Genomic DNA, 25,856 nt, shown 5'->3' with positions numbered 1-25,856 from the left:
ATTTATCCCAGCGTATTTATTTTACTTGGTGCCCGAAGCGTTGGACTTCAGAAACTGGTTGGATAGCACGATTCCAAATGACTATATTCGTCGCACCGGAGCCGCCGGAAGGCGGGACGTTCATTGGATTTTGAATCCCATGGACAGTGCTTTCGAGGGCGCAGTAGTCTCCCGTGTGTAATGCGAAGATTTCTCCTATTACGTGGCTCATTTTTACAAATAATCAACGACGATCGTGATGCAACTAATCTACACTAAACTTCGGCCATCGTCGTAAATATTTTCGCCCACATGCCTGTGTGTACCTCGAGGACAGAGCGTTGAACATATTTTGTGATCGTAACTTGTGTTGTATCTTGTGTGTGAGACTTTTCAGGTAATCTGTATTGTGTACGCTACATCGTAATCTACCTTTTGCCGGAGAAACTTTGTCAGTGGTTTACCACTTTCTATGACGTTTCGTTATCAACCAGTGTGACGACTTTATCTCAGGGTCTCTTCTGCTCTGGGTCTCAGGGACAATTCTGATTCAACGTATTGGGCACATTGATTGCAGAAAGCGTTCTACGTCAGCCACAGTCAAATACAATTGGCTATGCTTTTTGTGGGCACTTTAAATATTGTATGTGTAGTGTGAAGATACAGAATTAGGCCGGCGTCCTACTAGAACTAAGAACGTTGGCAAAACGATTGGCCAATATTTACGGACGCCTTCACCACATCTGAATACAGCCTGCATCATCTAAATCATAACACTTCAGTACTGAGTAAACAGTTCAAAGTAGTGAAACAAGGGTTTGGAGAGCGATAATAAGGAAGTGGGCGAGTGTTTCGACGTGTGGCTAACATATTAAAGTACTTCTCTCCAGAAATATTTAATATTTCTCTATAATAAGATGTTGTTATTAGTTTTTGCACCGGACTGACATTTCGTCGAAGTTTCATTGGATATGTATACGATTTTGATCGGATAGAACAGGATATATAACCGCAATCTTAGAAACTTGGAATAAGGATTGATACGGTGCGACAATGAATGTGTGACCGGCTGGCGATATGCTGGTTTCATTAGGAGTGTTGGATCGTTTTATTATAATTGTTGTGACTGATTGTTTCTGGCGTTATCATGTGATATTCTTCTGTTGGTGTATGTTCTTGTAACACAATATATTCTGCATCAAACTGTACATCAGGTTCTCATTCGTGGGCCAATCTACAAAGCAATATAATCTTGGAAATGCTCCGGCACTCACACAAATGAGTGTGGGAAATCACTTACATATCGTTCTACGTCTGTAAAACGGAAAAATATTAATTCTGCTGCACAGAATCGACAAGTAATCATCCGCTAGTCTCGCTAGCTAATACATTGCATCAAAATGGCAGTTGGTAGCTACATTAACTCGCTACCAAAAATACCGGCTTTTGCCTTTCTTTTTTTTTTTTTTTTTTGTACGACACATATTTAGAGAAAAGGCGAAAAATAGAGCCAACAGTAGAAGTTCTAATGCTCGTACGCCCTTCAGAACTTTTTGTGACTCGCGAATGCGTGAATTTTCCTTCCTCAGCCAGCGCTGACTGATGCGCCACAATACTCTTTTCAAGGTCAGTCTCACAATCACTGGTGAAGCTGTTCTGTTTACGTAAGAGTTGCTTCAGAAACTTGGCGTAAAGTACACTGGATACCGTCATGAAATGAATTGGGAGCCTTAATCTCTTTGCTGCCGATTCGTGTGGCCATACGATGTGTGCCGCGTAAGCTTAAAATTGGCACTATCTTCTCAAGGGGGGAAAAAACTGTTAGGTACCGTAAACAATGAATGTGGGAAGTCAGTCTCCTGTTAGGTTACTCTGACGTGTAATAGAATCAGCATTGAATTACGGCGTTGTTGTTTGCTTTCCAAAACAGACAAATAGACGAACGATTTCTTGGCACTGAAAGTTAGCATATAGACAAGATAAATGTGATGTCAGTCCTTTGTCATCCTGTAAAACACATGAATTTGTTGAAACTTTAATTGATACGTATTTGCAGCGTCCTATTTGTCGGCATCATAAGTCGTTCACGCAATAAACAAGGTAATTTCTCTCTGTCCTGTTTTCCAGTTCTAGGAATATGTACCCAAAGTTTCTATCTCTGCAAAGAATACGCCAGTCATATGGGCAGAAATCTCATGACTCTCATAATGACATATACGTTGTTCTCCAGTTGAGTTCTTGCGCAACCTTTTACAGATGTATGGGAACACAGTATATAAAACTCCTGGAGAAATACCTGTGTGTTTATAAACACAGGTCAGTCGATCCTTTGATCGTTGAGAGTCTTAATTTGATTGTAAATACTATAGATCTATATTTTCGTCGTAATTAGGGATTCTGTCAACAATCGAGAATCTGGATTAATACACTTCTTTTACGAAAATCGTTCTACTCTCGATATGGTAGATAATCTGGCAAGATTACGTTTTACTCTGCGTGGTGTGTAGCAAAACTTTGGTACGAAGAAAATTAACAGGAGTCGTTCCCAGTTATCGGATGATTACTTCAGTTTCGGTAATATTGTCAAGATATTGTAAATAGTTTTAGTAGATTATAAATTATACATACAAACGATAAGTTCGAAATATCATTAGTCTATTCCGCTTAAGCCTTTGTTTATTACTGTTCTCCAAACAGAGTAAACAAGTGAGTGTAATGAAAAGAAAATGTCTTTGTCGGAACTGTCAGAAAACAGCTGTGCCAGCATGTATGCACTCTAATGTAAAAGCATCCTTAGCTCAGTTAAAATTAAAAGGCCGGTGCTTTCACCCAGTATGGGTTTCTGTCTTGATCGCGTTGAGCACTTTATACTAAGGATTTCAAAAAGAAAACAGTGTTGGTTGCAAAATATTACTTAATAATGCGTTTCACCCTTTTGGGGCGTCATCACATTACGTAGTTTTCTGCTTATAAGCATTCGTCATAACGTTCAAGATAGGGCGTAGACCTTAAACACATCAGCATCCTCAGACGTAGAAGCGCAGAAATAGGACCACGCATACATATCTGTACAAAAGTGGCATCACTTGTATACATAGCACTAATTTCCTCAAAACAGATGGGTAACCATATACGTCGAACTGGAGGAAAACAGTTTTCCTTCTGTTCGACGTATATGACAGTCATGTAACGATATACGTGCAAGTGGGGGAAACTGTTTTCCTTCAGTTCGACGTATATGATTACATATCTGTTTTGAGGAAATTACTGCTGTGTATACAGATGATGCCACTTTTGAACAGATTTGAAGTCGTGGTCCTATTTCTACTCCTCTACGTCTGAGGTGCTGGTGGGTGTAAGGTCTGCGTCCTATCTCGCACGTTTTGACGAATGCTTATTTGCAGAATATTAAATAATTAGTGACCTAATTATTCATCTCAGGCGGCTGCTTGATGAGTATGCTAGAAGTTGCCGTAATAATTTTTGATTTAAACTTCCTATTGTTCCAATAATAATTCTTAAAGCAATAATGATCCAAATGAATGTTCTTAGTTGAATGCAAAATATGGAAGTACTGTTACTGGGGCCATTTTTGGGTGGTGAAACGCGTTATTTAATAATCATTAGTTTGCAAACAAGATTGATTTATTTTTGAAATAATTCGTAACGGTTGCTGTACCAGCCAGACACAGGAGTGGAAGCAGGTAAACTGCACCACCGAGTTCCAAGTCCGCTGATTTAAGTCCGTGATGATTATCACTCAGTAATCTACTCTATGACATGCATGTTCAAACTGTTCTACGTCGTACACTTTCTCTTCTGTAGACGAGTATTCGGTCCACCAAGAGAGAGGTAACACCTACCCAAACGAGGCTGTCTTGACTGGTCCAACACGGAAAATTTTGTTATCCGTTATCAGCGTTTTGTTGTGGTGGGCAACCCCTGCTACCTACGCCAGTCCGTCCCGAGCGTAATCTGCATTTATTCGTTGCATGTGAGAATGTTGTGTTTTGGTGATTGTAATCATTCCATGTGAAGCCGTCTTTGTAACAGCTTCTGAATGGTTGACGACTGTTCTTTATTTTCTTAGCAATATTTTCATTCGATGACGATGCACTGTGGTATAATTTGTGTTTAGTTGCGATGGATTCGTAGCTGTAGAATAATGTCACTTGGTGTTGATGAAAGGGGGAGACAAATTTTCTTCCCTCGAGGCACGCAAAATAGGTCGTTTTATCCTAGAAATTGAAATGAGTGAAGTAGCCTTTACTAATAACGTACTGGAATGGTTTAATATTACTTAAGACTCCTTTTAGTGGTTCAGAATAGGGAGTAAGCTTCTCGTGTTGACTTCATTTCGTACACAGAAATAACACTTCGTAAAATTTGGTGACTTGTTGCGGAAGTCAGTTAATCGAATGTCAGCAACAGCGAACTGCTTCCGTTTTTCTTGGTCGTCAATAAGGAATTTCCTATCAAAATAATGAGCGACATGTGGAACAGCGAAGAAAAGCATTGGACTACTCTTAAAAATGGTGATCAATGCGACTGCTATAATTAGCATCCTTGATTATTGACATTAGGAAAGAATCTATATTTCTAAGATTTTGAATCTTTAACGTCTTTCGAGAGAATCGGAAATATCATGAGAATGTACGCTAAAAACAATCTGGTGTAAATCGTTAACAGCCATTCAAACTAAATTTCTGGAACGTAGCTAGATTTAGATTACATCCAACAAGCGTTTTTTCCTTGCATCCTTTTGCTAATAATACAAATAGTGTTAATAAAGCTGACAGATGTTAAAGCTACAGTAACAAGCAAACACTAAATACACTAAATAAATGCTCTAATTGAACATAGCCAACTCGGACAGATAAATTACTAGTTTTTACTAAATTTAGTTTATGATAAACATATAAGCAGTGTAGAATGGCTTACTCAGAGGATTACAATGTAACAAAATTTGAACAATATTTGAAGATGGCAACGAGGCTTCCCAGATTTTTGTGTGAGTGCCACAAAACCATTTCATTTTGTTCTAAGATAAATTTCAAGTGCGAACAGTGTAGGTCGCCGTCGCGCGGATGAAAATGTCAGTGGAATTAAATTACTTCGATACTTCACTTTGAAATAATAGCTTTTGAAAACCGGGCCAAATATAGTGATCCTCCAGAATAGACTGAAGTTTATTTCATAGATAAATAGTAAAAGTGATGAGTCTGACGTCTGTTGTTACACAGAATGCTACACTTCTTACTTTTACATAAATAGTACGCGCTTCAGCTACGATTCCTCTACTTGACCGTGAACTGCAACATTTTTCTAATTTTCCTGTAGAGTATATTTTAGTTTTCATTGACCTCCTTCCTGATAAATGATCTAAATCCTATCTTTTACTTAAAATCAAAAAAATACACATGCACGACTTAACTGCCATGCTTTTAAAAAAAATTGAAACTTAAGGAAAAGGTTGCAAATTTGCAACAGAAAAATTACAAACCTTATTTTGAGAGAGATGTAACACTTCTATATTAAATTTGTTGGAGATTTCCTGAAACCCAACATTACACTCGTTTTAGTAAACAGAACATTGCTGTTTCAAATATTAAATCTATGAAACAACACGTATATTTCTAAGTATATTTTTTGAAACGGGATCGTTTTGACCCATATGGCGTTATTTTCTAAGAAATTACGGTTTCCACTTTTCGTTTATCAATTTACAATAAACTTTTCCCTTCTGTTTGGACATGACTATATATCTGCAACCTTCTCCATCAAATACAAGTCTACACTTTACAGAAATTTAATAATAATTACGAAATTTCACAATTTTGGTAACTGAGAGGTCTGCAAGAAAAGCTCAGCGGTGTTAATGCTAACTGAATATGAGGTTTAGTAAAATTTTTGAGCGGTATTTAGCATTATACCTTCTGGTACACACAAGATCACTGGGGCTGTAGTTGAACTTTTTATGAAAACTAAAGCTCTATTTGCGAGCGTGTGAATGAAAATAAATTTACTTACATAAGAAAAATTTCAACGGTGGTTGTAAGTCAGCAACCATACAAGAACATGGTGTATATAATACAACCAACCAGTTGCAACAAGATTTAACTTGGCCTGGTTTCGACACCGGTTATGTGTGTCTCCATCAGAAAAACCAAAAGGAATTACCTATAAAAATTACAAAATTAACATAGAGGAAAACCATGAATAGATTGTAATTACATCGCACAAATTTATGAGGGAACTATACTCACATATACAATGATAGATGAAAACAGATTTACTAGCAAAATGCTCTCGTCATATAAAATAACCTCTTAAAATCATGTTAACAGATATTAAGTTAATTTTCCTTGTGAGTAGTAAACACATACAACAAAATGGACGCTAGCGTGGCCTGATAACAATATTCAGAGAAAACTGAAACGAAATAATCAGATTTCATCTATAGTTTTTTTCTTTATTTACATATTTGCAAAGAAGAATTGATATGAAAATTTCGCTGCTAGCATCAACGAAAAGATTTTTCACTATATATCAGCAGGTTTTTATACGCATGTATTTTAGAAAACGATATTCCTGGTAGCACACGTACCGCTCTCTGTATTTGTCTTTCTTGTACCCTCATCTACTTAAATGTTTTTAATTAAAAGAAAACAAAAGCAATTTTTCAGTATCAATTTCTAAGGATGGAAAACATTTTCTTCCCGAAAGCAAAGTGTTCTTGCCATCAGCTTCGATCCTTTGCCACTGCTGCTGAAAATCGTATGACGTAAATGTGCCGCTTATTAACGAGATCATATAATGTAGCTACACACGTTATAAGGATGACTGGGATGTATTACACTGGATTACACGTTTTAAATTTCCATTCACCGTTTCTTTCGAAACTTACCTTGAAGTAGACTGTTCATTCCAAGTACCCATAATATTCGTATGATCATACTCACATTCACACGTGCATGTGAATTTCATGGAAGAGACTAACTTAAACGGTACTTGCTGATAATCAGTGTTACAAAGCCCTCTTGAGTTGTATCTGGTACAAGCCCACAAAGCTAAAATCTTAAAATTTTGAAGGAAAGTTGTTTGTCGAATGAAGCTCAGTGAGAGAAAAATATACATGTGGAAAACGGAATATAGCACGGAACTGGCGCTATGTTATTGAAAAATGTTCCTCTTCCAAATCTGTGGGATAAATTTACGTAACTGATATGAAGAGAAAGAAGAGAATTGATACTACTGCGCGTCTGGTTAAACAACGGTGTGGCTCTTACCCTCATAAAGTGTAAAAACGTGAATGTGTAACTGACTGGAAGTGTTTTGGCCGGCCGGCCGGTTTAATGACGGGAGGGTACAGCGTTGACCTCGTCGGACGAACAGAAAGGGGCAAAAAGGCTAAACAAAATAATGTTGCTGCTTGGACCTTATTGCGTGCGATGAAATAGACACAGAGACATAAGGGACGGTCAAAAAGTTTCAGTACGAAGGCCGTACAGTCCAGAATCGGCATGCCAATCAGGCAAAATCGGCTTGGGCATTGAGGCAATTATCCCATCGATGCACTAGGATTAAGATACCCGTTTGGTAAACACCGTTTCCTGCTGCGTGGAGAAGTCTGTAACTGCCTGCTGCACATGCTCGTCCGACAGGAGTCATCGACCCTTCGATGCCTTTTTTAATGGAACGGAAGCGTGATAATTGCGTGGGGAGAGATCTGGACTAATGGATGGGTGTTGTGGTGATTCCCTCTTGAGTTGGCGTAATTTCTGCATTATGACATTTGCGATATTCGGACTGCGTTATCAAGAAACAGCAGCACCCTATTCTAAGTGGTGGTTTTCGACCGACATGTTGCCCCATACATATTCTTCAGTCTGCAATGGACGTCCACCGGTGTTTGTCCTTCGGCATCCAGGAAGATAACAACAGCACAATGGTCCTCTTTGGACGCATCTGGTAATAAAGTCTCAATAATTGACGTTTCCGCATTTATTGCATGCACTTCGCAAAGACACAAATGCAACGCTAATCCATTGCCTACCTGTCGGTGCTTGTATATCCGTATCGGCGTTGCACTACGTTGTATACTCGTATAGGGCGCAGCAACGTCCTCAAACGGAAACTTTATCGCCCCTTATAAGTATATAAAAAACGTCACCAATGAAGTATTTACTTGTAGTTGTTTAGAGAGCATGGAAATTTATCAACATCTACCACGAAAGTGGTGGAACCTTGAAACCGTGGCCCTGTCGATCAGTCTCGACGTAGACAAGCGAACGGCGTTAGTAGCTACAATATTTCAAATCACGGTTTTGGGACCTCCGTCATTTTATATACTTCTACTGATGTTTGACGTGTTATGTTAGTGAGGACTTGACAAGGAGACTCCATAACTCGGCATTTTGAACACTCAGAAGGGTAGTACTGCAGCTCTAACGGCTCAAACGTAATAGAACATTTTCAAAAACGATGTGTGCTTTCTACCATCCAATAAGATCATTTTTCTGTGAAGCTCTACGTCAGTGTACAATAGATGTTTGATGGTTAATAGACGCAGGATAGAAAATGAAACAGGCGAGTAGATGACAATGAAAAACAGCTAATAATCCGATTAAACATTAGTCCAGAAACGAATGATTTCGCCGATACGACGTATGTACATGCGCATTCGTGCCAACTTACGATACTTTTAATGTCTACAACTACGTTTGGAATTTTTATGCGGCGGTATTTAAAGGCATGGCTGTATTCCAGCTCTGTTGGCAGTATCGATGAACTATGGGAACACATAGTGAATGGTTGTCAAAGCATTCGGGACGCGCCTGGGGTTTTGCACGGACATCGATGAGGAGACGTTCTGATGCCTGCGTTCACGCGAACGGTGGCCACGTGGAACGCTTGTTGTAATGCGTTTGTCCGCAAGCGCGTATCTTCAGTTTGGATCTCCGGGGACTCCGTTACGAAGTTTTCATTTACTGAGTCGAAAGAAGTCGAACTAGAGAAGCCAATGGTTTTCAGATTTATGTCTGTTGAGATTATTTGCTTGTTTCATTCTTCTCTACTCACCTGTCTCTACCCATAACGAGTATTAAAGAATCCGAAGTCCCTGGAGAAAAAAATCGGTGTAAAAGTTATGGCCGGAGATTGACAATATTCATAAAAGAAGTTTTATTTGTAGAATAAAGGAATGCGTTCTTGGTAAGAGCGGTATGTGGAAGTGATGAGTCGTTTGAAGTGTATCTGCTCTGCAGTTGGCTATTCATCATACTATCCATATGTTTGCCACGAGCTGTTCCAGACCACCGTGTTTTAATCCTTTCATTGGAACTTCACATCTGCATTGACAAATAAGGCAAAAATTTGTGACAATACAACAATATCTGTTTTGATAAGACAGCATGTGTTAAATCAAACAAATGTTTAGCTGTTAATTAAATTACTGTTTTGAATCTGATGACCGTAATTGTCTGTTACACCCATCGTTTCTTTCCTGACGTATGCTTCCACAGTCTTTAACCCTTCAGGCCTGAATTTTTTCTTGAGGAAGTAAAATTTTTCTTTATGTTGTAAAGCTGTTAGATGATTTTTTAATGATTTTATATGCAAGATTTATACAAAAATATGTAGCCGTTTTCAAAACATACTTTGTGGCCTTGGCTTCATTTTATGGACTAAAATAACTAATTACGACATCTTTTCTGTTGTAATAAATAGTCAAACGATCATTCAGTAATCGTCACGCAAAAAACAATAACAATATTCAATTATACAGTGTATTCTGATGGCCAAGAGCTGCTGCTCACTCCTACGTTGACTTGCTGATATTTTCATTGTGAAGCCCAACAGTTGGCAGCACTTGCGCATGGTGAAAAGGTTGAACATTCACAAATGTGTACCTCAGGTTTCCATTGAAAATAAACGCTTGTGTTTCATCTAAGACACAGCAAAAGTTAATGTATACAGTTATAGCCAGAGGATATGAAAGGGCTAAATTCTGTACTCTCCAGACATCGATTGTACGGAAATACAGTTTTACTGGTAACAACCTTGATGTATGCTCTTTGTTTTAGGCGTTCCATGTGGATTACATCTTTTGTTAGCATTGCTATTGCGAGTGTTTGTGAAGTTGTGGCATGTCTCCCCAGAAAACGTACCGGGGAACCTATTTCACCTAAACGACAACGCAAATCGAAAACTATCGTTGTGTTAACTTCCAACTCAATGGATTTATTTTTTTAGACAGTTTGAGCTGCAGGCAATCAAACAGTGGGTGACGTCACGTTGTTGGTAACTGTAGTGTCAGCTGAGAAAGGTTCTGTCAACGAACAGCGGACAGGTCGTGACATACAAAGCCTGCAAAATAAAAGTGAAGCACCTCGGAGACAAGGTCGGGTGTTAATGGAACTTCGCACATGTACACAGCATCGGAGAGTACGTAAACGGTTAGAGCTGTAATTCCCGGTGACTGGGAGAGTGTTGTTCGTGTTTCGTGTTTTTGCCATGTCCAGTAAGGTATCTAAGGGGTGTGAACCATGTCAGGTGTTGTTGAGTGATCACTGTGAATGACACGCAGATGCCGTCTACTCGTGGAAGACAGCGTTATCAGCACCTGACACTGTTTGAAACGGGCCTCCCTGTGGGTCCCTATTTGACCGGTTGGTTGAATCGTGCAGTATCTAGATTAGTGACGTATTCGGATGTGACAGTGGTAGACTGCATGGGAACGTGAGGGCAGCCACATTCGTCGTCAAGGATCTGGTCGATCACACCTGACCACCACAAGAGAGGGTCGCTCTACTGAACACCGAAAGCATCATAACCCCTACACAACCGCACTCCTTCGTTCTGAATTATGCCATACTTGGAAAGCATTATAGCACAATATATTCAGTCATGAATTACTGTTCTGCACTACCTCAGATGATCATCGTCGGCCAGTATGGAGGCGATCTGGGGAGATATCCTATTTCTTTAATGTTTTGGGGACGTACAATTGTGTCACTCCTGACATCACGGTATAGGGAGCCATTGGGTACGAATTCCGATCACGGCTGGTAGTGACTGACTGAAATCTGATGACGCAACGGTACGTCATGGACATCATGCGTTCTCATGTGTTACTTCTGATGCGACAGTATCTTGGTGCCAGGTCTCAACATGACAATGCTCGCCCACACACGGCACGTGTATGTATGAACTGACTGTGTGATGCTGATGTATCCCACGGCCGGCAAGGTACCCAGATGTAGCCCCGCCGAAGATGCATGGGACGAGATCGGACGTCACCTCTGTCCCAGTGCCAGTATGGAGGATATACAGGACCTGTTACAAGAAATGTGAACCATCTTGCCTCAGGAAAGGACACCACGGCTTTATGACATTCTTCCCAACTGGACCAGAGCTTGTTGCATCCAGGCCAGAGGAAGTGCAACTGCATACTGATAACTGGGCGCGTGCTACCAAGTTCTTTGTATATTTGACTCTCTGCAGTAACATCACATACGCTCTTAACCCGTTAAATCTGATTTTGTTTCCTCCACCCCTTCCGGATGCATCACATCGTCGTATGATGAGTTCATCTGAATATCTCACGCTGCTTTCTGGATCTCACTTTTAGCGAATTCAGTAGCACAGTAGTATTTACGCCAAGAGGGTACCTGAGAAGCAAGAAAATGTAATTGCGCAATTTTTAGTGACGATTACGTAGACAAACCACATGTAAAGTGAAGTTTCCAGGAACGTGTAGTCAATAATCATCGCAACGTTAGAAAAGATAATCCTAACACTTCAGGATTTCAAGAAAAGAGCCTCTTGTTTGTCACGATGTTACTACACAATGTAAGACAGACACACGACACTGCTTTGTGGCCGGCCGGAGTGGCCGAGCGGTTCTAGGCGCTACAGTCTGGAACCGCGCGATCGCAACGGTCGTAGGTTCGAATCCTGCCTCGGGCATGGATGTGTGTGATGTCCTTAGGTTAGTTAGGTTTAAGTAGTTCTAAGTTCTAGGGGACTTAATGAGCTCAGAAGTTAAGTCCCATCGTGCTCAGGGCCATTTGAACCATTTGAACTGCTTTTCGATATAATAATCGAGTCTCTATAAACGTCGATCTGAGTGCGCTGTCGGTTTCCCAGCAAAAGGGAACCTCTTCCTGACTAATGCTTGCAGCCTGTCAAAACTTATAATAACCGCAGAAGAAACACACTACCTGTATATGTCATGGACATAAGTCCTCCAGCAACTACGACTGAGGAAAAAATGACTTTTCGTACAAATAACAACTTTGTGAAACGTTCAGACGCGCCCGAAAATATACCGTGCCGCAATAATGATAAAGCGAATTAATTTATATGTAGGAAACAAATTTGAACCATACAGCAAAATTTTTACTCTTTTGGTTTACAATTTCACCACCCAGTTTCAGTTTGTAGTTTGTGCATATGAACTATTTCATCTCCCATACGTACCGTGGCCTTACTGGCACGGTTCTGTTGTAGGTTTTCTTGTAGCAGAGACGTCTGTGGAATTCCTGAACTTCCAGGTATGAAATACAGACTTGTTTAAGCAATTTTATTCAACTGAAACAACTATGTCAATATTTTCTCCAGTCAATAAGACCTAATATGATGAGAAAGTGTAATTCTATTTTCCACTGACAAATCTACACTGCCTGACATTGGACGGATCGTGTTTCATAGATTCGACCGAGATGAGTCAAATGTGTATATTTTATTCGAGTACAGTATTCCAGAATGACTAAATTGTGAAATACCGTAATAGAGAAGTACCAATACGTATTCTACAACAAGTGAAACAGTATAACGAATACTTCATTCATTATACATTCGTGACTAGATACATCGTCAAGGGCTCTTTGGTGGCGTAGAAGTTGATCATCAGAAAGTTCTGAATTCACCCTTCAAAATTAACGTATTTATCGCTAAATGGGTCATGTGTTCTAGGATGTTTAAAACGTGTGCATCTGTTTATTCGATCCTTTATGAACCAGGTTTAAATCAATAAAATCATTTTAAAGGTTACTTTTAATTGTTTTATAACCATGATTTGTTTATTTTATTACTAAAGAGCAATCTTGGCAATGACAAAGATTATCAACTGCATCTTACAGTATGAAAAAAAATCTGTTTAAAGACTTCTCCGAGATAAGACGCATATTTGTTCTAAAATACTCTCCGCAAGTTGCATTATCCCACAAATTCTTCGGTAGCTGATTAGTGAGTTATTTGAATTCCCTAAGACTGAAATAAATTCTTACTTCAGAAATTTAAGTTGCATTGCGATGTTAAATAGACCACCGGCTCCTAGTGCTTGTTGTCTATGCAGTCGCAATGACACTACTTAAAGCAGAACTGCCGGTAGGAGAAGGTGCATTCTTCGGGTCCTAAATTGGTAGTCCTAAGTGAAGCTTTTAGTGTTCTCTTGTTATAATACAACTGAAGTTCTCTGTTGTAAACGGATGTTTATGGAACTATTCTTAACTACACGTGACTGTTTGATCCATTCAGAATTGTTTGAGCTTTATATTTCAAACAAGAATCTGCATGACGGACGGGTTTATCTTGCATAGTGTGTACATTATTCAGATCTGCATGGAACACCTGCAACAAGTAACAATAGAGATGGAGCAGTAATCAAAAAACTGGACTTGTATCATGAGGAGCAGTTTCTAAACTGTCGTCCGGTAACACTTATTATTATGGTTTAGTACCTTTTCTTAGTCACTGGTGACGATTGTTGGGATGATTACGCAGTTAATTTTCAGCTCTGTCCTTGTCCCACTTATTTCTGTAATGGTTCAGACAACGAGAGAACGTTAGTACTACATCTCTCTTCCTTTTCTACCACCAGCTGCTTTGTGAGATGAGTAAACTAATGTAAAGCCAACTTTACGTTTTATGCAGTTTTCTTAAATCAAATTAGGTTAATGTTAGGATGTTTCCTTAGAAAGATCTAGGCCTATATACTTTCCCATCCTCTCCCATTTAAGCTGGTAAGTCTGTTCCTAAGGTCTTCTACATCGACGAGAAGTTTAACTGGTTCCACATTTACTTACCGAAGTCAAGAGGCACGCATTCACCTTATTTCCACATCTTTATTCTACGCATCAATGTAAGGACCGGAAAGGGAGATAAGAACATTGACTTTATGCGTTCAAATTTAATGATGTAAATTTCAGAGTTGTCTTCCATTTCAACAGAAGTATAGTCATCCTTCAAATACACAAGCGACTTTAAAAGGCTACCTGTTTTGCACAAAACCGAATCTTACATGTTTTTTACTTAATTAAAATTTCGTCATGAAATACTATCCAGAATTTATTTTATCACAAAACTTCACCATTTCCTTGCATACAAAACTAATCGATAGTCGCCTGAAACGTCATATAACATCTCGACATTTAAACTGAATTTCTGCAGAGAGCAGTTTTTCCTCATCCAGTACGCCCTGCTGTGTTTTGTTCTTCACTGTACGCCAGCGCAGGCTCGAAACCGCCCTAGAAACGTGCAGAATAGAAAAGCACATGATTCTATATAATTGGTGAACGAGTGCACAGATTCTGTTGCCTGTAGATGGCACCTCAAATTAACATAGTCTCTGAGTTCCTTTATAATTGTGTCAACAGCATATCAGCATCAAATTCATGAAAAAACTGCCAAATAGTCTCTTATCAAGTTAATTTAGTTTCATATAACGATCGCACATATAAATCAGCATTTAGGAAACGTTTCTACTCCGAATACGAGACGCGAATACCTGTATCGTCCCGTAAAAGAGCTTCCTAAGAGAAGTAATAGAAATTTTTCATACAGTAGAAAGATTATCAGAAATATTCAAGCTCTATTGTTCAGGCTATCAGAAATTAATTTTTCAGGTTTCAGGTACTATTTCCTTGGTTATGTAACTTATTCACGGAATGAACACTCAAACGACTTTTAAAATGTTCTTCACAGCTGAGAAACAAACGTAAGAAAACTAAGAAATAAATCTGAACATAACCTTTAAACGTGTAAATGACAGTTAAAGCTCATAATGAAATACGATTTAATTTTGTTTGCGGTCTAGCAGTTAAAATCTTTCGAAGGTGCCTTTCTACTCTCCTAAAGATGTTGAAATCATCACATGGTGCAACTGTGCTAGCCACCAGGAAATTTCTTTTCTTATACTTGTTCAAAGCACGAGTAGGTTACCAATGGGGGGTATCTCTTGCTGATTATGGAGGTGAGTTAGCTACTAAGCCACATTGGCACAGCATTTCACGCAACTGCGCTGGTTACCCCGGCACGCGTCCCTCCTCATTCGCTGCTTCAGTTCAGACACAAACAATCGTATCTGCATGAGACCAGTAAAGTCTCAAGAAACTGTGTTATTTTGTTTGTATAAATACCCGTACCTGGGTTCCCCCATTTAAGTCCGATGTCGGGGTGCTATTCCAGAACGTGGAGGGCCTCGGCAATTCTCTTCGTATGTAAGGGGGAATTTAAAGTAGCCTGGGACGGCAGTGAAAATTTGGATCGAGGAGGGAGGCCCACCAGTGTAATCCGTGTAGTTGTGCAAACTGCTGCGCCAAGGTGGCATAGTGGCTAACGCACCTGCCTAGTAAGCAGGAGACTCGGGTTCGATTCCCGAACTTGGTACAAATTTACAAATTCCTCGTCATTCTGTATATATAAAAGCATTATGAAAAGTGTTACTTTACGTCATACTGGGCAGTGAACGCCCTATATTTTTATTGTCCCTATATGAAAGAATGGGTTAACATAAGTTTTGAGTTGAAATCTATATCTGCAATGCAACAAAAGAAACAGATGACATTACGACCGATGATGACCTTCTTTCTGTCCTGGATTACATCACGGTCGTGGGGCACAATCATTCCAATGGAATCACACGTGATTACTTCATACTTGCTACAAGTCGACTGCAAGCATATCTGCACTAGATTGACTGCTACATACCACCAGCATTAATACACTAGACAACGAGCCACTCGTAAGCATTTGACGCGTATATTTCTGTTCCCACTAGGATGTGGATCATGGTAAGTAGAACACTTGTAAAGATTGTTCTTGACGATTTTGAGTATTTGTTTTTCGCGATACTTGAAATGACGCTTGGGACAGGCGATCTAAGTTATAAAAATGTAGTTTTATTACAATTGTCTTTCTCGAACAGAATATACTGACAGCTCGTGGACACGGGAAGAAAAGAGCAGCAGTTTGTCAAATCCGAAGTAGACCAGAGGCGTCTAGACAGCAGTTGCAAGAGAGCTAGCTTCCCTCTCCTTCCCCTCTCGCTAATCGGGTCTCACGCTGATGTACAGTTCAATCGCATTCTGTTTGATCCTGACGAGCTCGGTTCGTCGCGAATATTTGTACGCTAAAATCAGTACGTATACTTTACTATTCTCTTATATGTATGGTTCAAATGGCTCTAAGCACTATGGGACTTAACATCTGAGGTCTATACTTAGAACTACTTAAACCTAACTAACCTAAGGACATCACACACATCCATACCCGAGGCAGGATTCGAACCTGCGACCGTAGCACCAGCGCGGTTCCGGACTGAAGCGCCTAGAACCGTACGGCCACTTATATGTATGTATTAGTACTTTATATATCTGTATTGATTATAGAATACATTCTTTCACCTTTATTGTGTCTCCATTTATTAGACGTTTAAGTTTTGCTTTCACACAAAGCAAGTTTACTCCGCTACAAATACATAAATAGTGTGTATATTTAAAAATCACGTATTCTAACTGTCGGCCATAATATCTAGCGGCAGTCGATCTCCGCATGTACGCAAACGCACGCACGCACGCACACACACACACACACACACACACACACACACACACGCACACACACAATAGGGAGACTTGTCTTGGTTGTCAGGAGAACGCCGCACTGTAAATCACGTTCCAAATATTACAAACTGGGAACCCATTTTTCAACTCCACCTTTTTAAGATTTGGCTGAAAAGAACTAAGTTCTACAACAACCCACCGTTCCCTTTTACACAAGAAGTGAAAGCTCCAAAAAAGAAAATAACATCAAAATAAACTGTCATTGTTATACTGGAATGACACTAAATAAAATGACGCAGTTTGAAACCATGGCGTTAACTAGCAATAATTTTACAAAGATTTTTGCCGTTTATCATAGCTACTCGCAGACTAACTTCTAAAGCAAGTTTATGCCGGAGTAATTTACTATTTATGTATGTCAAATCCATAATTTTCCTGTGTATGTCACTGATTGTCTTGCGATGCCTTGCGTACTAAAGAGCAATGCCAAGTTCGACGTATTTCCTGAGGCAACCTTCACAAATCGTACTGCGGGGCAGTACACAGCGGATTTAAAGAAAAGCGATTTCTGAGACCTGTTTGTGGGAGATCCTACGAGGACTCCTGCTCAGAACAGCGGCTGCCATGTCGCTCTTGCTGCAGGTGGACACATCTGGAGTTTAATGTATCGCTCTTTTCCCGTCTGGTGCTAACTTTTTCATCTCTAAATAACTATTACAACCAATATTTTTTGTTATCTGTTCCATATATTCACGTTTTCTCTGCCGCTACCGATTTTTCTTTTGTCCCACTATTGTTTCTCCCTATTACTGAACTGCGTATCAGATATTCCACTAACCTGTCCCTTCTTCGTGTAAGGGTCTATCAGGAAACAAGCCTCACTGCTGTCAATTATTGCTAAAGAATTAAGAAGACTTTACTAGTTAGTTACATGTTCCATAGGTCGTCTGAACGATTTTTTCATCGAAATGAAGTGAAACGAGTCAGTCTACAGGATATGAAAGCATTAATAATTACATCACTGAAGAATTTATTTTCCGGTCCTACACATAAAACTACATTTCAAAACTAGGATTTTTTACAGATCACTAGTTTTTAAATAAAAAATTTGTGTATGGAATATGACTTGTCCAGAAGAAAAGATTTTAGTTTAGATTTAAAACCTGCTTTGCTCTCTGTCAAAAATTTATGACGAATTTCACTAGCATGTATAGAAAGGGTGTTCATAAATTAGTTATGCAAAAGTAACCTTTAATTGCGAAAAACGTAAATAACTTACAGAAATGCTTTATACGTCACTGAATGTAGTAGATCTTCAAGTTTTATTCCCGCCTAACACAGTTTCCGGCATTCCCACGTGGCATGCGCGAACGAGTTACTCAGTCAAAATGGAGTCGTATAAAAGTGCAGACCTTGCGCAGTGTTGTTTATAGCTCCGTGCAACCATATCCGCTACTACAGTTCTGAGACAATTCAGGACTAAATATCGCAAGCCACCATCTCAAAGAAAAAACTGTTATTAATTGGTACGATCGCTTCACTGAAACTGGCTGTGCATCGCATAGGACGCCGTGTCATGTTTGGCCAGTAGTATCTGACGCACCAGTTGATCAAATTCGGTAGTCTTGCATTAGTAGGCCGGGTAAATCAACGAGACGTGGCAACTTGCAATTGAATATTCCTAGTGTTACTGTGTGGAAGGTATTACGCAAATGGTTATCCTTTCAAACCCTGAAAATTGGAATTGTTCTAAGCTTTAAGAGAAAGTCACAAAGGAAAAAGGAACTAAGTTTTATGTAGAACTGTTTAACGATATGCAGACTGAAGACGATTTTCTTAATAATATTTTGTTCAGTGACGGAGCTACATTCCGTACTGACGTTAAACTCAGTCGGCATGATGTTCGGATATGTGGTGAGCAGAAACCTCGTCACGTAACCGAACAAGTACGGGACTTGCCTAAGGGTTTTTTTTCGCAGTATAAGGTGTAACAAGATTTACGGACCTTTCTTTTCTGCCGAGTCAGCTGTAGCTGGCATGTTATACCTGGACATGCTCCAGTTACAACAGGATATCGGCACAGAATTTATTTTCTAGGAAGAGGGGGCAGGGGGGGGGGGGAGGGGACATCATATTATCAACGTGATGTTTTCGCTTATCTCCGTAGGTATGTGACGCTTGGTTTGGAAGTGGTGGCACAATATCCCAGCCACCACGATTACCTGATTTAACCCAAATGGACTTCCGTATATGGGGTTACAACAAAGACAGTGTGTTTCTTCCTCCGATTCCGGATAACGTCGACGAGCTACCACAACGGATAACAAAAACAGTAGCCACCACACATCATGACTTGCGTCATAGATTTCGCAGGAAACTGATTACAGATGGGACATTTGTCGTACAACGCAAGGTAACCACATTATGCATTTGTAATAATTCAGGGGCTTATCAAATATTTCTGTGAGTTATTTAGAAGGTGCAATTAGGATGACTAACTCCTTGAAGAGGTACCGACCGCGGGTGAAGCACATATTATTTTTGCTGTCCAAGCAGTACTTTCATTCTAGGTGATTAGTTACCGCAGAAAAGTTGAGTGTAAATATGCAAAATATATTAGGGCGCTGATTCGTTTGTTTCCAAGACTAGCAATTATGCAAAGACCAAAAGTGGCTGAACTTAATTGTTTGAGAAACTCAGTAATACGCATCAAGCCTTCATTTATATGTTCACCCAAAAATATGGAGTATTCTTCACTGTTCAAGTGTAACATCAGTTACTATTATTAGTCTGTTTGATGCAGAAAACTGAATATAGCGTGCATTCTCAAAAATCAGATTTAGGGAGAGTCCATTTCCTAAAAACCACTTAACAATTCTTTGAAAAAATCATTAACAATTTTTTTCTGTAGCTTTCTCTTTAATGCGATTTGTTATAACACGGATGTCGACAGCAGACAGTACCAACTCTGTTTGATGAGTGTTAAATGGAGGACAATTCATACAATCATGTAAGGAATATGAGTGGACCCAAAATTGAACCCAGCGTCGTCACTTTGTGGTAGTGCCTGACTTAATGCCTTACACGAATCTGGGAACTCCAGATGTAAAGAAATTTGACGCATTATTCTGATGAGATGCTAAAAAAATTGTAGCAATTAAAGTGGATGGAGCGGGCAAAGTCATATACCGTCTAATATGTCGACACCACATGAAGGAACTAATTTAGAGAATCCTCAGAAAAAAATGAATGAGAATGTCAACCCTGTTCTTCATTAATACTCGTCGAAAGTCTTAACCATGTGCTAAGGTACTCCAAAGTAGTGAAAACGCACTGTAAGGCGTGAAAGCGAGACGGAACCAACAATTAGAATATAGAATATTAAAAACGTCGGATATAGTACGTACGTAGGTAAAATAGAAATGGCACAAGACACAGCCTTTTTAGGGTACTAGGGATCTACGATTTGAGTCCTGTATAATATAACTTACGAAGGTTCCAGTCGGGACTCCAAGTCCTCAAAATGCATTACGATACAACTCAAAGCAGAGTACTCAAATGGAGTGTTCCACAGAGCCCACATACCAATTTAGGTACGTTGCACTAATTATGAATGCATCGCATGCAAAACAATACATAATCTATATCAGGCATTCTCATGGAAGCGTTTCTAATGCTGAAGTCTATACAATCAATGTCTCTCACTTTTATAATTCTAAAATACTTTACTTTTCTCCAAGATCTATTATTAGATTTTATATTCTTGTATAAGTTTCAGGAGTAGTTTGATGGGTGCTAGTTTGATTCTGAGTGAAGGAGATATGCTTTTGCAATGTAGAAAATACACTACTGGCCATTAAAATTGCTACACCAAGAAGAAATGCAGATGATAAACGGGTATTCATTGGACAACTATATTATACTAGAAATGACATGTTATTACATTTTCACGCAATTTTGGTGCATAGATCCTGAGAAATAAGTACACAGAACAACCACTTCTGGCCGTAATAACGGCCTTGATACGCCTGGGCATTGACAGATCTTGGATGGCGTGTACAGGTACAGCTGCCCATGCAGCTTCAACACGATACCACAGTTCATCAAGAATAGTGCTGGCGTATTGTGACGAGCCAGTTACTCGGCCACCATTGACCAGATGTTTTCAGTTGGTGAGAGATCTGGAGAATGTGCTGGCCAGGGCAGCAGTCGAACGTTTTCTGTATCCAGAAAGGCCCGTACAGGACGTGCAACATGTGGTCGTGCATTATCCTGCTGAAATGTAGGGTTTCGCAGGGATCGAGTGAAGAGTAGAGCCACAGGTCGTAACACATCTGAAATGTAATGTCCAGTGTTCAAAGTGCCGTCAATGCGAACAAGAGGTGACCGAGACGTGTAACAAATGGCACCCCTTACCATCATGCCGGGTGATACGCCAGTTTGGTGACGACGAATACACGCTTTCAATGTGCGTTCACTGTGATGTCGCCAAACACGGATGCGACCATCATGATGGTGTAAATAGAACCTGGATTCATCCGAAAAAATGACGTTTTGCCATTCATGCACCCAGGTTCGTCGTTGAGTACACTATCGCAGGCGCTCCTGTCTGTGATGCAGCGTCAAGGGTAACCGCAGTCATGGTCTCCGGCTGATAGTCAATGCTGCTGCAAACGTCGTCGAACTGTTCGTGCAGATGGTTGTTGTCTTGCAAACGTCCCTATCTGTTGACTCATGGATCGAGACGCGGCTGCAGGATCCGTTACAGCCATGCGGATAAGATGCCTGTCATCTTGAGTGCTAATGATACGTGGCCGTTGGGATCCAGCACGGCGTTCCGTATTACCCTTCTGAACCAAGCGATTCCATATTCTGCTAACAGTCGCTGGATCTCGACCAACGTGAGCAGCAATGTCGCTATACGATAAACCGCAATCGCGATAGGCTATAATCCGATCTTTATCGGAAACGTGATGGTACGCATTTCTCCTCCTTACACGAGGCATCACAACAACGTTTCACGAGGCAGCGCCGGTCAACTGATGTTTGTGTATGAGAAATCAGTCCCCAACTTTCCTCATGTCAGGACGTTGTAGGTGTCGCCACCGGCGTCACCTTGTGTGAATGCTCTGAAAAGCTAATCATTTGCTGGCCAGTAGTGTAACGCTTTTTTATTGTCTTGCTTTTACGAAAATGTGAACTTCGGCCTCCACTAATTTTAAGAGTGCTCATCTCATATAAAGCAATAACTAATGAGTAAATAAATATTTACTATGAACAGTAAGCTACCTTGCAGGTTCGTGAATCCGAAAATTGGTAAATTCCTGCTCCTGATTCTCTATACGCAATAAATATATAAAATTTTATCCTTTATCCGATATTCGAAGAATATTATTTAATAATTTTAATCTGCTAAATATCCAACATGTGTTATCTTAAAGTAATCATGTATTTCCCTGGTAAGTGAAACTCTTCCATTACATGTTTGATCTATCCTTTTCTGTCTTGACTTAGCTCATGTCGAATATAAGAATACGTGACACAGTAGTTGCCCCTGTCAGTGGTCAGAGAGTTCACAAGTGAAATGATAGAACTTCAGAGACTTCATTGGTCTCATACGGATATGATTTTATGGATACAGACTGATGCGGCGAGTGGAAATTTGTACCAGCGACGGGAACAGAACCTGTATCACCTGCAGACAAAATTGTATTTTACTATTAATACTACTTGAATTTCCCATATTTTTATTTATATGTATAATTTTTTACCTTATTCCATTATTTTACATACAGGCTATAAATAGAAGGCGCTGACTATCCAGTGCGACGTAGACCGAGATCAGCTGCGTGGATATGTGAAAAGCCGCCCTAGTTGACTGGAATATGTGTCTTTGTAATTACGTTCAATCTACATGACTGGTTACTTATAACTGTATGTAACTGTGTGATTGTAGCTGTGTACAACTGTGTCATGGCGTTTGACCAGTGTGCTGGTTCTCTGTGTCTGATTCTTCTATTATTTGTATTTATAGCACTGATGGTAGCTGCACTGTCAGTTGAAATCTAGATCTGCAATGCAATAAAAAAGACAGACGACATTACGCTCTGTGCTGACCTTTCTGTGGCAAACTGTAAAGTAAGTTTACTATGGGCGGCTCGTAGGCTCCTGTAGCAGATATGGGCCAATTATTTTGGTGGCATGCAATCATTTCTGGGCAGATTTTTACCTTATCCAATGTATTTTCACAAATTTAGTGCAGTGGTGATGCACTGAACAGCAGCATCGATCAAAGCATTGAAAACGTAAGCAACCCACCTTACTGAGCAATCCAGTAGACAATTGTTTTGAGTCCAGTGACGAGAAATAACATTCAATAACTTTTAATGTACTAGTTCTACAAGAAAATTACGGCCGTAATTAGGAAACTTAATGGAAAACTAGATGTAGCGATAGTGCTGGTATGCTAATAAAATGATGGCGTTAATCCCAGCTGATATTAGTTATAATAATAACAGCAAAGTAGTACTTGGTAGCAATATGTAGCATGCACAAATGTATGTACACAGTGTAACTCATTTCGTTACTAACATGACGCGCTGTGGCCGTGAATGAATAAATAACTATTAAGGCATTCTATACCTCTAGCATTTCAACTGACCTGTGGTAATGGCCATAGGTAAAGGTGGATGTCTGTTAATGGTGGTGAACATAAATGTATTCATAAAGTCACAAATACCGCATAATACCGCGTTACTATTATGTTTTAGTATTGTAACACAAAATTAACAATGCACACTAGGTGGCGTGCCATTCTGTACTAATCAGTATCGATAAATATATCTCTTTATCAAACCTGCGAAGTGGAAATGTGTGACTGAAATTCAAATTCCTTTCAAGTAATTTAGACCACTCTTATTACAAACCCGAAATGAATTCCCCAAGTCCATTCACCTGTCATAGTTTTTCATGGTACACCCTGTAGGTAACTGAGCTTCCACTGATGGAATTTAAATATTTATGTTTCAATGTAAGGAGAACACCGCGTATTTCAATAATTTTTAATATTGGAAAGAAGAACAGATATGTACAGAAGCACAAATGTAGCTTTCATCTGCCTAGAAAAGACATTTCTTGAAAGAATACTGACAGTTGTTGTTTCGAGTAATCAATAGAACTGCACTAGACTGGGAAAATAAGACACTGGTGCTGAACGCGCACAAAATCAGAGTACTGATATAAATATAAATGGGCATTACAAGTCAATCTGTATTTTTCAGCAAGTAATCTCTTAACAAGCAGCCATGCAAAAAAGAAAACGTTTGACAGGATATTTGTTTAGTACATTTTCAAGTTCTGGCGGTAATTTTGAGCCTTTGGAAAGTGAGAACAAGGATTGAAAGTACATTGACACAGTATTGCGGGAAATTGAAGAGAAAAGAAACTTGCTTAACACAATAGGAGAAAGGAAAGTAAAACTCAATGGCTAAGTGGTTCGACATAAATGATTTGTGAAGTACGCCTTTGAAATAATAATTCAAGATAAAAAAATTAATTACCTAAATAATTACATCATAATTACAGAGAGTGATGAGTGGAACATATTATTGCGAATATAAACAACTGAAAATGATGACAGGATACTGCAAAGAATGGCAAGATAAAGAAGGTACATATTTTAGATGCTTTTATAAACCACGAATCCTCTACAGGCTTCCATGTTGAATCGTGCATTATGTGCTGTCTCAACACTATGTTTTATAAAGCGTTTAAAAGTTGCAGGCTTTCAAAAAAATATTAATGGTGGCCCTCAACTATGTACCCTCAGACTCAAATTTGAAATGTTAAAAGTTGTGGCTGGTTTCGTTGGTCTTGGATACGTAGTTGCCGCATTACATGCCATATACTGCTGAGTCTACAGTATATAATATGAATACACACATGAATCGAAAGGTCAAAGGTTCCTATCGTTTGGCAATTGCGAATTTTGAACGGACTATAGAAATTTATAAACGAGAGATTGCAATTAAATAAAATCTGCAGGTACTATTTTAACGACTTTAAATGATGAGTATGATAGCAGAAGTACCTTTAAGAATGACATTTATTACTGTAAAACACTTATTGGCGTCGATGGTCCAACAATTAAATTAAATATAAGTTGAATAACAGGGAAACAATAGATTCCTACTTCATGTAATTAGTTATGAACAACAACATAGCTCGCGAGATATTCACTTCAAAATGCATACTATGTCTTCACTGCAGAAGCCATGGAAATCTCACTAGTGCACAAGTCGGCACTACGAATTATTTCTATCTCCCGGGACCATCGCAAACTGCTCAACACTCTCCAAGTATTTCCTGCGCCCGTCTGTCGCGCCTTCCCGTCCAGCACTCTCCCCGTGTCCTCTGCCCCCGATGCTCCTCCCCCACTTCTATAGAGTCTCTCTATTGACTTCGGTAGTCGCCTACCGTAGTAACGAGCGTTATGATGGCTAGAGAGCTCCCGCCTTGTCTCCAAGCCAACACACACTCACACTCATATTGAAACACATAGTAAATACTAGATTTACATTTAAATAACCTGAAATTAAATAAATATTCCTACGGCTGGACCATAAACACGCTCTAACACACATTATTAAATACATAAACAAATTAAATAAACATATATCAAAGGAAAAGAACAGCAGTAAGCTAGTAGCCTAATGTCTCTGTGCTTTCTAAAACACAGTAAATAATTGACCAATTTCTTCATGAATAGTACACGTCGGATATAAACAAAGACCTAGATGAATAAATATATTTATAAGCATGCTGCAACCGTTTTTTCGTGAAACTGTGGAGAACTTATGCCCTGACGTGATCGATAGTAATCAGCCACTTTGACCTCCAATAACTCATGTACTATTCAAGTTACATGTCTGTAATTCATACCAATTTAGGTTTACACTAACAGATTTCTAAAGGCACGCCGATCAACAAAATCGGATGAACAGTTTAGATTTTGGAAATTCGTTGCTGGGT

General features: G+C 39.4%; 1 protein-coding gene and 1 non-coding gene across 2 annotated transcripts in view; both read left to right on the top strand.

Moving 5' to 3' along the window:
- The window catches only part of LOC126176377 (zygotic gap protein knirps-like), a 394,505-nt gene that overhangs the window by 916 nt on the left and 367,733 nt on the right, over positions 1 to 25,856 (top strand). The gene's annotated exons all lie outside the window — the stretch shown is intronic.
- Positions 15,580 to 15,651, top strand: Trnat-agu (transfer RNA threonine (anticodon AGU)). Its single transcript has one exon. It is a non-coding gene; the product is annotated as a tRNA-Thr (tRNA).

Source organism: Schistocerca cancellata, chromosome 3 (assembly GCF_023864275.1).
Source record: "Schistocerca cancellata isolate TAMUIC-IGC-003103 chromosome 3, iqSchCanc2.1, whole genome shotgun sequence".
In the NCBI taxonomy this organism is placed as follows: Eukaryota; Metazoa; Arthropoda; class Insecta; order Orthoptera; family Acrididae; genus Schistocerca; species Schistocerca cancellata.
This window is presented reverse-complemented; position numbering and strand designations above follow the sequence as displayed.